This window comes from Triplophysa dalaica, chromosome 18, assembly GCF_015846415.1.
Source record: "Triplophysa dalaica isolate WHDGS20190420 chromosome 18, ASM1584641v1, whole genome shotgun sequence".
Taxonomy (NCBI): Eukaryota; Metazoa; Chordata; class Actinopteri; order Cypriniformes; family Nemacheilidae; genus Triplophysa; species Triplophysa dalaica.
In genome coordinates, this window is record NC_079559.1 from 18,369,683 (window position 1) to 18,382,885 (window position 13,203).

At 39.7% G+C, this 13,203-nt stretch overlaps 1 long non-coding RNA gene across 1 annotated transcript; it reads left to right on the forward strand.

The window, feature by feature from the left end:
* Positions 1-7,811: 7,811 nt before the first annotated feature.
* On the forward strand, positions 7,812-9,765 carry LOC130439761 (uncharacterized). Its single transcript, XR_008909473.1, has 5 exons — positions 7,812-7,860; positions 8,082-8,304; positions 8,662-8,784; positions 9,211-9,335; positions 9,649-9,765. It is a non-coding gene; the product is annotated as an uncharacterized LOC130439761 (long non-coding RNA).
* The last annotated feature ends 3,438 nt before the right edge of the window (positions 9,766-13,203 follow it).

Below are 13,203 nucleotides of genomic sequence, written 5' to 3' on the forward strand. Positions count from 1 at the left end.
TACATTATATATATAATATACAACTATATTTGAAGAGTTCATTTGCAGAAGCAGATAACACCGTTTTTAAACATCTTTAAAAATCAGGCTTTTATTGTGCATTGCAAGTAATATCAATCTGCTGTTTGTTTTGATTAAGTACTGTAATAACTAAAAAACACAACTTACATGATAAAAATATGAAGTTTGAGTTATCTGTTTTTGCAAAAAAAACTCTATTAAGATGAAATTTAAGCATTAAATGAATGTATTTACCTTTGGGGTCAAACTCCACATGAATGTTATTTCCGATCACAGAAGTGTTATGAAGCTTTTGCACCATGTGTTTTGCTGCCTTTACGGATTCAAAAATGACCTTCGCTATTTCCAAATGGTTTGTATTCTTTGGATTGTACAAAACGTTCAACTCTTGAACTTCTCCAAATTGTTTACACATGTCGAAGGAAACCATCCCTTATGTTGTCATTGAGCCTTGTGAATGTCAACTCCTTTGGCGAGACAACAGAATACTCATCATCCTAAAAAATGACAAGATAAATAATAATCTCTAAGGTTTTGTTTGAGGTATGAGAACACACATCAACATCGGGCTGATATATGGGTGGTCATGTTTAAATATTGTGATTATAAAGCAGTAGGACAGAGAAATATATTAAAATATTTGAAAAGGAAATAAAATATTTCTTTCAGAATTTCAACTAATATCCCAAATCCCCAAAAAACATCATGCGGAACCTCACTGTTAAAACTTTCTGGGTCAAAAACACATCACATTTGACATTCTTATAATGATTAACGTTCATGGTTCATAATACTTTATAATAGTATTTATAACAGAACCCAATATAGAATATATTGATTTTGTTAGAAGAGATAGGCCAATTGGGTCTCTGAAATCCCAATATGACAATATAACGTTTTTAACGATTTATTCACCCTTTGCCGGCTCTCTTTTGGAACCTGAAGTGAAGACAGATATTCATGTTATACAGTGTTCCTAGACAATTTCTCAATTCATTTATTTAATACACTTGAAGTAGTGGTCAAGAGAAGAAACATTTGTGTCATCAAACATCACACTGTAATTTGGGAATGAGGTAAAATTTTCTATTAAGGGACACAATTTCAAGATTGGAAGTGATTTCAAGAGACATTTCTTATCTTCATAAGGGCAGTATGTTAATAACCTTATTAAATGTAAATTGACATCTGTATTTTATGTAAAAAATATATAATCAATTAATTCAGCAAATAAGAATAATGACGTAGTAAAGACCGTAATATATTATCAACATCAAAAGAGCCATCTGTAAACTGCAGAGGTTGAATCTCTTTCGGCTCATTACAAAGACTTTTTATCCAATATGAGAAACGAGTCATACTTACATCGTAGGCCTATCTGCGCTCTGTTGATAAACTTCTGATTGCCCATTACCTCCCAGCGCTGTCTCTCAGTTGTTGTTATACTCAACGCTGCAATCAAAACACGGAAAATAAATCTCCTTTCATTAACGTTACTTTTAAAGATCACCATATTATTCACATTATAAAATCTCCCTCAAGCATGCACACACATTCAACAGCGCATTAAATATTCTCTTAAACGTAAGTTGAGTAAATGGCTCGCGAACTGTTATATCATCACACAGTGCAGTGGTTTCATGACTTTAGCAGTGAAATTTGATAGAAGTTTTTCAAATTTGTCAATAATATTCTCACAGACCTGGGGCCAGTTCTTCGTACGTCGCTAACTCGGTTAGCTGGATTTGATTGTTGACGATTTGGCATGATCTTGGATTGTTTGGTTCTTCGAAGCTCATCCTGGACTTGCTGTCATAGCAACAGGTCCGTAAGCTTGAACCTGCTCGCGAGCAGGCTTACTTCATGTAAACAGGATTAGATTGCTGCTTTATAAGCGGAGGTGATATGGGAAGTCTTTCGCAGACATGTCTTGTCCGTTTTTACGTCAGGAATCCGTTGCTGAAGGTGCCAGAATAATTCGAAGAGCTTTTCGAATTAATCGCGTTTTGCAATATCGACAGGATCCTTTTGCGCAGCGCGATAATCTACTGATTGAGAGATATCGTTTTTCTCGGGAGGGTGTATCTACATTATCAACTTGTTGGAGCCACACGTTAAATGTTGGACTCGTCGCAGTCGGACTTTAACAACTGCACAAACAGTTTGTATAGCTTTGCGATTCTTTGCGAGTGGCACTTTCCTTTACACTATTGGAGATGCAGAAAACTTGGGTAAAAGTGCTGTATGTCGTGCCACTCGCAAAGTTTATCTGTCACTCAAACAGTTTTTAGGGGGCTTTGTGGTATTTCCATGCCACTTAAGACCACAGGCTGTAAAGCAGATTTTTTTTGCAACTGCAGGTACATTATAATTGTTAATGAAGATCATGGAATCATGATCATGCCAAAAAGTAGCCTAGGACTTACAGTATTTCTTCCTCAGGCTCCCCTAACGTTATTGGTGCCATAGACTGCACACAGGTCCCCATCAAGGCCCCACCTGGCCCAAATGAAGGGGATTTTTTGAACCGAAAGGGATTTCACAGTGTAAATGTGCAAGTAAATTACTACAACAATTATTCATATTCCAGATAAGTAATAAATAAATAAAAGTTATGTAATCAAAAAGTATGCAGTTGAGTGATTACAAATATTTTAGATGGTGTGCGACTCCATGTTCCACATCACAAATGTGGAAGCCACATGGCCTGGTTCTGTGGGTGACTCCAGGATTTTCAGAGAGTCACATTTATGCACATTATTTGAACGTGGTAAGGAAAAATTATTTAAAACTCACTGTATTACATAATTTTATTCTGAGCCTAACAAAACTGCATTTTTCCAGGTGCTTACGATGGGATCCTGTTTGGCGACAGGGGCTATGCCTTCAGGCAGGCAGTACTTCATGACGCCATTCCCCGACCCAAACCCTGGACCACAAACCTGTTACAATGCAGCTCTAGCCAGGACAAGGCCACGCATTGAAATGACCTTTGGCCAACTAAAGGAAGATTTCAGTGTCTTTTTAAGGGTCTGAGGTATGCACCTGACAGGGCCTGTGACATTATTGTTGCATGTGCCATCTTCCACAATATTGCCACCATCAGAAAGGAGAGGACCTCTGTGGTGGAGGTGCAGCCTGATGATGACCTCCAGCCAGTGCACTTGGACCAACCTAGTGGCAGAGCTGCACGGGACAGAATTGTGGAACACCATTTTATGAATTCTTTCTTTTACACATAAACTTTCATTAAATGAATAATAGAAGACAACATGCTTAGTTCATGGAGTTTTATTTCAATTATTGTTTCTCAAGAAAAGCCAGTGATGGTCATCTTTTGCCTGCAATAAGATATATATATATATACATAGTTATCCAAGGGCAGCAATAGTACTCTTTGTGAAAAATAGTGTTTAAGCACTTACTGAGAAGATTATTTTGAGGCAACTCAATCTCTAGTGCCAGTTTTTTCTTCTTTAAGGTGTCAAGTTCAATTTCTTCCCTTAATTTTGTTTTTTTTAAGAGCAAAATACTCAATTTTATATTGAAGATTCCGTTTATATAGGGTACGGATATCCCCCTGTGCCATTAAAAAAATAAAAAACTCAACAAGCCTCATGCAACAGAAAAAGGAAAAGTAGACTGTCCACCTCTGTGCTGTAGGCGTTTCCTCCTGCAACTCATATTGCAGTCAGAAATAATGTGTCCACACCTATAAATTACATAAAGTTATTTGTGCACTTACAAGTAATTCCTCCAAAGGACAAACATCTGAGGGGGTTTCTTCACTGGCCTGTGCAAAAGAAAAATGGGTATTACAAAGTGTTGCACTTTCTTTCCTTTTGATGTAAAGTTAGAAATGTCCACTCACTGTACATATTTCAGACACCACTTTCCTGGGAACAGATAAAAGTGTTGGTGTATTATGCAAAACTACACAAAAGAGGAGAACTCAATGGCATTACAATACACTAGGAGAAAATATGATCAATATCAAATTGCAAAAAAAATGACATTAGTTATACAGCTTTCACCTTCACAAGTCAAAGCAATTGACTCAATATTTATTTGTTGAAATGACTGTACAAGCCATTTGGATTATAGACATAATTTAACGCAGCAACAAATTATTTACGAAAATTGAAATATATATGAAATATGAAATTATTAAAATAAGACTATATACTGTAATAATAAGTGATATAACCATAACATGGAACACTTACGCATTTAATTTGTCTGCTACTTTTTGCCAGACCTCTCTCCTGGCGTTTTAATTATTTTTTCAAATTATTACTGGAAGCATAGCAAACCCTTCCAGTAATAATTCTTGCTCTGCTGCGTTGAAAAACTGAGCGCGCTCTTTTGCCATGATGAGCAGCCAATAGCAGCGTTGCTGATCATTGTTTCTACTATCGATACATATCCCCTTTTAAACAAGCGCAAGAACGCGCATTTATCTCAGATAACTCAATCCAGCGATACTAATCATAAGCGGCAGGTGTGTTCGAAGAACCCAATTAGCCGGATCATGATTAGCACGATGATATCATCTTGGATGTGTCATTTGATCTCGGATGTAATAAGCGACGTACGAAGAACGGGCCCCTGGGCCATCCTCATGTTAACATGCTCTGATAACATACGAGTTCCCTCGAACATCGATACTTCACTCGTACTGCGTAGCAGGACGCTATGGGGAAAACTCCTTTTTCTCTGATGACTGAAGCTTTAAAATAACGCATGAATACTGCACGGCCATTGGTGCGTGTAAAGTAAAACTTTACGCCAATGGCAGCGAAGCTGCACGACCTATGGCGATGGCGCCCGCCAAAAGGGGCGGGGCTAATGGCTATATAAGCAGACACCTTGCCGTAGGGTCCTTAGATCGCTTCTCCTTCCGCGACGACCTCTACCTCGCTACCCGGACTGATAGCTTCGCCGTCGAAAGAGCCTTGCAGCGGATTTGGACCTCTCTGCTCAGCGATTCCGCTTGTTTCAGCAGTGCTGTATCCTTTTCCCTGCCGCTATCCGGCAAAGAGCGGGCCAAGGAGTGGGAAAGAATGACTTGATTGTTCGTTTCTTGAGGGGTTCCAGACGGCTACGCCCTCCTCGCCCTCTCACCGTTCCCATATGGGATCTACCTACTGTGTTGAGAGCTCTGAAGGGTTCTTCCTTCGAGCCTCTGCAGGCCGTGGACCTCTGTCCCCTAACTCTTAAAACCGCACTGCTTCTAGCTGTAATAGGTTCAGTATAGAATGTGGAAGGAAGGAGGCGGGTTATTAAATTTAAACATTTTATAACAGAAATGATAAAAGCCGCCGGCGAACAAAACATAAATACAAAACACAAGAACATAAATATATACTTAACATAAGTTCGGGCCGGTCCTCTCTCTTCGACGGTCCGGTCGCGCGTTCCTTTTATATGCTCCCTATCTCCTACGTGACTCGAACCACGGTCTCGCCCCGCCTACTCTACTACATACCCCCATCACCCCTCACAGGCCGGGGGTACCCCCGCGACTGTGCAAGCTCCCTCCCCCTCCCTCGGGGGGTGTGGGGTGGGGGGTATGCAGCGACGATACGAGACAACAGAGACGGGAGCCCTCGGAGCGACCGGAAAGAGAGAGGGGAGAGAGGAAAATAAAAAATTATAGTCCGGTTCCCTGACATGCTTCAGCTCGTTCCTCAACCAGCCGGAGTACTCTTTCGCGGTGCCTTGCGGTGGCCCTGGGGCTTCGGTGGACAGCTCGACCGTCCGCCCCCTGGCGGCCGGCGGCGGCTCCTCCTTTATCAGGGAGTCGGGGCGGGTTCCCGTCCCCTGCTACTCCCCTTTGGGCGGACGGACGCACGCTCTGGCCTCTGGCAGGCGGTTGCCGCACTCTGCACTTCCGTCCCCTGCTCCTTGGACGAAAGCCACCCCAACTCGACCCAGGGGCGCGGCAGCAATGGTTGCTGTTCCACCGAAGCTTTGACGGTGGGCGTACTGTCCACTTCCGTTTCCCCAGAGCCACCGCTTCGGGCAGCCACTGGCGAACTCTCCAGCACTCGGTGGCGAGGACTCTCCGACAGCATGTCTCTCCATCCTCCGGGGTTTCGGCACCAATGTAAAAAGTCTCAAGATATGGAAGGAAGGAGTCGGGAACCGGCAAACATTTAAACAAAGATTTAATGCAAATAATAACAGCCGGCGGCCCTTCACGGACGACCGCCGGCGAACAAAACATAAATACAAAACACAAGAACATAAATATAAACATAACATGTGTCCGGGCCCGGTCCTCTCTCTTTGACGGTCCGGTCGCTCGTTCCTTTTATATTCTCCTACGTGATTAGAGCCCGCTGTGCGCACAGCTGGCACTCATTCACAGTTACTCACCGGACTCGAACCACGGTCTCGCCAGCCTACTCAACTACACTAGCATTAGCATCGGTAAAACGTGTGGGTGATCTGCAGGCTCTCTCTGTGAGCCCCTCATGTCTTGAATTTGGGCCAGATGACTCTAGGGTAGTGTTACTGGGTAGACTCTGTTTAGAGCACAGGAAGTGACATTATCTGCGCTCTCCTCCTCTGAGCAGGACCCGGAGTTTAATCTGCTCTGTCCAGTCAGAGCGCTTAAAATTTACATTGAGTGTTCCGCCACCTTCAGGCGGTTGGAACAGCTTTTTGTCTGCTTCGGTGACCGCACCAGAGGGTCCCCGGTCACGAAGCATAGACTATCTAAATGGATAGTTGAGGCTATCTTCATTGGGCCTTCAATGCCCCACGGGAGTAAGGGCCCATTCTACCAGAGGTGTCCGGACCTACTTCCGGACCGTGGTTGCCCTCAACCACACCATCACCTAGCACATTTTTGGTACAATTTACCGGATTAAGCCACCTATTAGCTTGGCTTTTCCGTCTTCTGCAGGGTTTCCCTGCTTTATACCTATCCTCGAGCAATGGCTACAGGATTACAGTAAATGGTGTTTTTTGTTCCACTTGTAGCACGGCGGGATTATACTGGTTCCCCATAGCGTCCTGCTACACAGTACGAGTGAAGTATCGATAGGGAACGTACTCGGTTACTAACGTAACCTCGGTTCCCTGAGATACGGGAACATGTACTGTGTTCCTGGCCGTGCTTGCAAGCTGCATATTAACGTAACGTTAGTTTAAAAACATGTAATGATCTGTATGCTTAGTATATGCACATTTCTGTATTAAGTTACATGTACAGTGGTGCATTAGATTCGCTAGTCAGTGAAAAGTAAGTTTTACTGTTATTAAACATATATTTACCACACCTGTCACTGAATCTCAAATGAACAAAGATGATCCTTCACTCTATTCTGACATTTTTATTTACAGACGAGATGGTGGAACCAGCCTGTGCACATCAGATGAGGTTCTGAGAAAAAAGTCTTTAAAGTGCAACCATCTTAATACATGTGTGATTTTACTGATGATACTGTAATCTCTAGGAGGCTGTGACGGAGAATGGTCTTCAGAGTAAAGTAAAGTCTTTGGTTCACCAGATAATTCGTCTTTCCGGGCCGTCCTTGTCTAAATGTTGCAGGTAGAAACTTCAGAGTCATCAATTGTTTTATTGCAGTAACATTTTATTCTTTAATCTTCTTGTGTGCAAGACATCCTGATCATATACATCATTAGAGAGCTGGGTTGGTTTACAAAGATGTTTTTCCTCCCTTGCAGAGACGAGGCAGAGAGGAAGCTCATCAAGCTCGCGGAATCTTCAGAGGAGGCCCGTAGAGAAATGAGGGTGACGATGATTAAAGAGATGATCCAGATGCACAAGAGTAAACGTCGGCACCAAAAGTTGATCCACGTCTACAGGTTCACAGAGAGGTTCTAGAAACATGACACAATATGTCTTAGTAGTCAGTTTGGGCAAATGTATTCTATTTACGAAATGAATGTTAATTCATAAAGATTAGTTTTTTTTGTTTAAAGTATTAGGTTTCGCTGTGGTCGTTGGTAAAATAAACTTTTTATAGACAGCAATTGCTTGTTGTTTAAATGTTTAAATATTTACAGTATTTTACATGTGTTTCTAGGTTTCCATCCATATTATTTGTTTTACAACCATTCCATCCTTTATGGAGAAAACTGGACACAAAGAACCCAGGAGAATGCCTTCCTCCATCACCCGCTGAAGCACCTACTAGCGATGTGATGTCTGATACTCAGCAGTTTGTTCCCCTGGTGGAGCAAGCTGTCGTGGCCCAGGAACCAGCTCCACCCTCATGTCCTTCAGCAGAACCAGCCCGTGCACATCAGGTGAGGCTCTGTCAGATTGTGTCAGCTTTAAATATTCTTTCTACAGAGTCTAGAGGGTTTTATTATTACTAAAGTCAAAAGATCACAATCTTAATAGTGCAACCGTCTTAATACATGTGTGATTTTATTGATGATAATGTGACCTCTAGGAGGCTGTGACGGGGAATGATATCAATAAAGAGGTAAAGGCTTTGGTTCGCAAATTAATTTGTGCGACCGGTCATGCCATGTATAAAGAGATCAGATAAGAACTTTCAGTCTTCAATTGTTTCGTTGTAGTGACATTTTACGCTTTAATCTTTCAGTTAGCCAAACTGATCAAACACTTATAAAATGATGCTGTGTTCTCCCTTACAGAGAGGAGACAGAGATAAAGATCATTGAGTTCACTAAATCATCAATGGAGGCATGTTTAGAAGTGAGGGTGATGATGACAAAAGATATGATCCAGATGCACAAAAGCAAACGTTGGCAGCAAAGGTTAGTGGACATCTACAAGTTCATCGAGCTGTATGGGAAATATAACACTTGATCAAGTCTTAATTTCATAAATTCACATCGAACGAGCAGTTACTAGAGTTCTTTTATTGTTATTTGAAGCCGTTGGCTGGTAATGATTTACACGGCTGTTTGTCATTTGGCACGCTGGTGAACAGTAGTTAATCAGTACATCAATTTGTATGTGCAATTGAAATCTTCATATTAAGGCAACATGTAAAGATAACAGTGCTATTAATAGTCTGTTAAGGGGAAATTTATTCTCGAAATGAATGTTAATTAATTCGTTAGATTAATATTTATAGTCTTAGGTTTAGCTGTGGTAGTTGGTATAGTAAAATATCCATTTTAATAGACAGCAATTTCGTGATGTTTAAATGTCTTACAATGTTTTACTTGTGTTTCTAGGTTTCCATCCATATTTTTTGTCCTACAACCCTTCCATACTGCGTTCCTCCCTTATACATACAAAACTCCGAGCTTCCACCAGCTCCACCCTCATGTCCTTTGGCAGAACCACCTTGTGCACACAGGTGAGGTTCTGTTAGCTTGTTTCAACTTTAAATATGCTTTCTAGAGAGTCTTACCTCAATTATGTAATTACAATAGTCAAAAGATAACAATCTTAATAGTGCAACTGTCTTAATACACGTGTGCATTTATTGATGATAATGTTGTGTAGGCGGTGACGTGCAGTGTTCTCAAGAAAGAGGCAAAGGCTTTGGTCAAGTCTTCAATTGTTTCATTGTAGTGACATTTTACTCTTGAAGTTCTTCAAAAGTAACTTATTTTAGTAAGACACACTGATCAGATACTTATACAATGATGTTGTCATCTCCCTTACAGAGAGGAGACAGAGATGAAGTTTGTCAAGCTTGCTGAGCTGTCAATGGAGGCATCTATAGAAGTGAGAACCAGGATGATAAAAAATATGATCAAGATGCAGAAAAGCAAACGTTGGCGGCGAAAGTTATCAGACCTCTATGACTTCACAGAGAGTTATGGGAAACACAATATGTCTTAAATTCATCAGTTCACATCTTATGAGCAGTAACAGTTCTTGGATTGGTTATTTAAAGCCGGTGGCTGGTAATGATTTACACGTCTGGTACAGCACCTGTCAGTAATGTAGGTCATTTGGCACACTGCAGTAGGTTAGTTTTAACATTTATAGTATTAGGTTTAGCTGTGGTCGTTGCTACAGTAAAATATTTTTGAAAGGCAATTTCCTTGTGCTGAAATGTTTGCAGAATGAATATGTACAGTTTACTATGTGCTATGGCAAACTATCAAGCCAGAGGGTCCAATTTGTTTCCCTGTCATCTGCCACCTCAATAAACATCAGACCTAAACCAGCACATCAGGTGAGGTTCTGTCTGCTTGTGTCAGCTTTAAATGTTCTTTCTAGAGAGTCTAGAGTATTGAAAACATCACAGAAGTAAAAAGAAAACATTTCGATACCAGCCTGAATGTGTAACAGTCTTAAAATACTTTATTGATAATAATGTGATCTTTAGGAGGCTGTGAACTTCTAAGTCTTCAACTGTTTCATTCCAGTAACATTTTACTCTAAGCTTAGAGTAAGACATGCTGATCAGATATACAGTACAATTGTTAGAGAGCTGTGTTGGTTTACAAAGATTGGTTAACATGTGTTTCTAGGGTTCCCTCCATTTTTTTAGTTTGACAACCTTTCCATCTTGACCCAGAGAACCTTACAGTGTTCCCTCCTCACACAAATGTCTGGACATGAATTCCCACATCTTCTGATGTGGCAAGTAATTATGTGTGTAGTCTCGCTTAGCCAGACCTTCATACTGAAGGAAACATAGATTATTAAAACTAACAAACATAGATTAATTAACAGACACGACTCCTCAGACAAAGCGGAATTTACTATTGTGCTGGAGGAGTTTGTTGGAAAGCTTTATGACACAAGTTTGCCGATCTGCATGTCTTGCCGAAGTGTACTTATAAAGTACAGTAGCGCTTCCAAAGAAGTTGTACGATTGAAATTGCATATAAGTGACATATGGCAGTAAGACCAGGCAGAATTCTCTAAAAAGAGCAGAAAGTTAATGCTGTGAATATTGTAGTGATATGAATAGCTCTTTTTATGTTTTCATCAAATCTAAAGTAACCAAATTTTTAAATAAAGGTAAATGTAAAAAAACATATTTTTAATCATATTGGCCTAGAAAATTGCAACATTTCATTTTCTGCCGGTTTTAGCACACAGCATAAGTACAGAAGAGTCAATCTTAAAATAGGAAAAATATCGAAACTCTTTGTTCATTGTTAAACGCGATGCTACTGGTCTAATTGCATTCAATGATCCATGCTAAGCTATGCTGAAAGTGCTAACGCCAGACCCGGAGATCGGCTGAATAGATTCCAAAATGGTAAATCTCAATTTATTAACTCATGGGCAGTTTGAGAATGAGCCTTTTTCCCAAAAAAGTGGAGTGTTCCTTTAAACAGTCTTGGCTTAAAAATGAAGGCTACAGTGTTTTCTTATGGATTAAAGGGGGAAGTGTTAGAATGAGTCTTCTCACTGAGCTGTCATTCACAACAGAGTTATGAAGTGTAATTTAACAACCGTTGCTGCAACACCAAACATCTATATAGCAATTTATTCAACAAACGAACAATAATGACCTATCAGAAGGCACTAATATGTTTGAGCCCGCCGTCAGCTAGTTGGATATTTAAAACTATCAAATCTAAATTATTAAATTATTTTGAAGTTCAGAAAAAGTTATTTTTTGCATTTACTTAACATTAAGCATGTTGGATAGTGGCTATAATATCCACACATTTACTAACGCAGAATAAAAAAAATCTGTCATTTGGCCAGGCTGTTTAAGCGAGTATTTTTGATAATGATAATCACATTATCAGTGATTTACATTTATTTTATATTATATCTTATATAAAAAAACATTTCAATTTCCGGCTCCATCGGCAGACATTCACACATGGCTTTGTGGTAGCTGAACTTGGCTGTTCTCGCTATGAGACTCACGTGAGAAACGTCCTCTGTCAGTCGTCAATGTTGTGTCAACATAAAAATCAAAAGGAAAAATAGCAGAGAATAACACAGTTCCAAGTAATGAAGGAAGGAGGCGGGAACCGGCGAACATTTAACAACTTCTAATAAAATAAACAAACCACAAAAGCTCCCTCACGGTCGACTGACAGCCACACAAACATAATAAAACATAACATAAAATCTAGGCCTGGTCCTCTTTCATCGTACACAACTGTTGCTCGTCCTTTTATGCTTCTGATCTCCTCCGTGAGAGATACGAGACCGGTTTAAAGCGCAGCTGACACTAAATATCGCTCGCGTCGTTCCCACGGCTCTCGTCCCGCCTTGCTCGTCATAAACTTAAATGCGGTGATTCTTTGTCAGAAATGATAAAAAAGTTTGGATGCTCTGACAAAACTTAAATTTAGGTTTTATTGAAGGACAAGACAAGTCTCGGCCAGACTTTGTGTTCTGTGGTGAAAAATTGGTAAACGACAGCATGAAACCAAGCAAAATGAAAAGACACCTTTTAAAAATAAGCAGTAATTGACAGTACCCTGAATAATAACAAGAACATTTGATTTATTATTCAAGTAAAAATGTAATTAAAATCTTTTAAATTACTCATTTTTTATCATTTAATTTATTATTCCCCTTATTCTCATTAATATCTAGCAAACTACAGTTGGTTTATTTTGATTTAAGCCATAATAACTAAAGAAAAATCTGCCACAATAAAAACATGATATTTTAACGTTTTTAAAAGCAGAGTTAACTCATTTTGGAACCAAACCCTTCATATATACAATATGCATTTTATATAGATAAAGGACTGGTTTCATAGAAGAGGCTTAGACTAAGCCAGGACTATAAAAAACATTACATATGTGCATCTTGAAACAAAACAATGGCCCTGACATATTTTAAGATATGTTTAAGATTATTTTCAGTTAAGACCGTTTTAGCGATTTTAGCTGCATGTTAAAATAAGGATGAGTTTAACTCACCAAATAAGATTCTCCACCAGATCTATCAAGATCACATACATGAAATGAGTTATTTAAAACTTCAATTTCAGTCAAGGAATTAGTTTAGTTCAAAGGAAAATACATATAATAATCGTCATTACACATACATATTCTACGATTCTGATTAGCAGTATAGTGATAAAAATCCTATATGTATTCGTCCAGCAAATGCATTGATGACTTTTACACTAACGTTATCTCACGACCATAAGTAACATGACTTTACCAAACGGAAGAATTAAGAGCAGAGGTAGCATAGATCGAAACACAGTTTAAGTGACCTGTTTCTGAGCGTGAACACAGAGAACCCATCACAAATGCCTTTATGGTCTTTAGTAAACT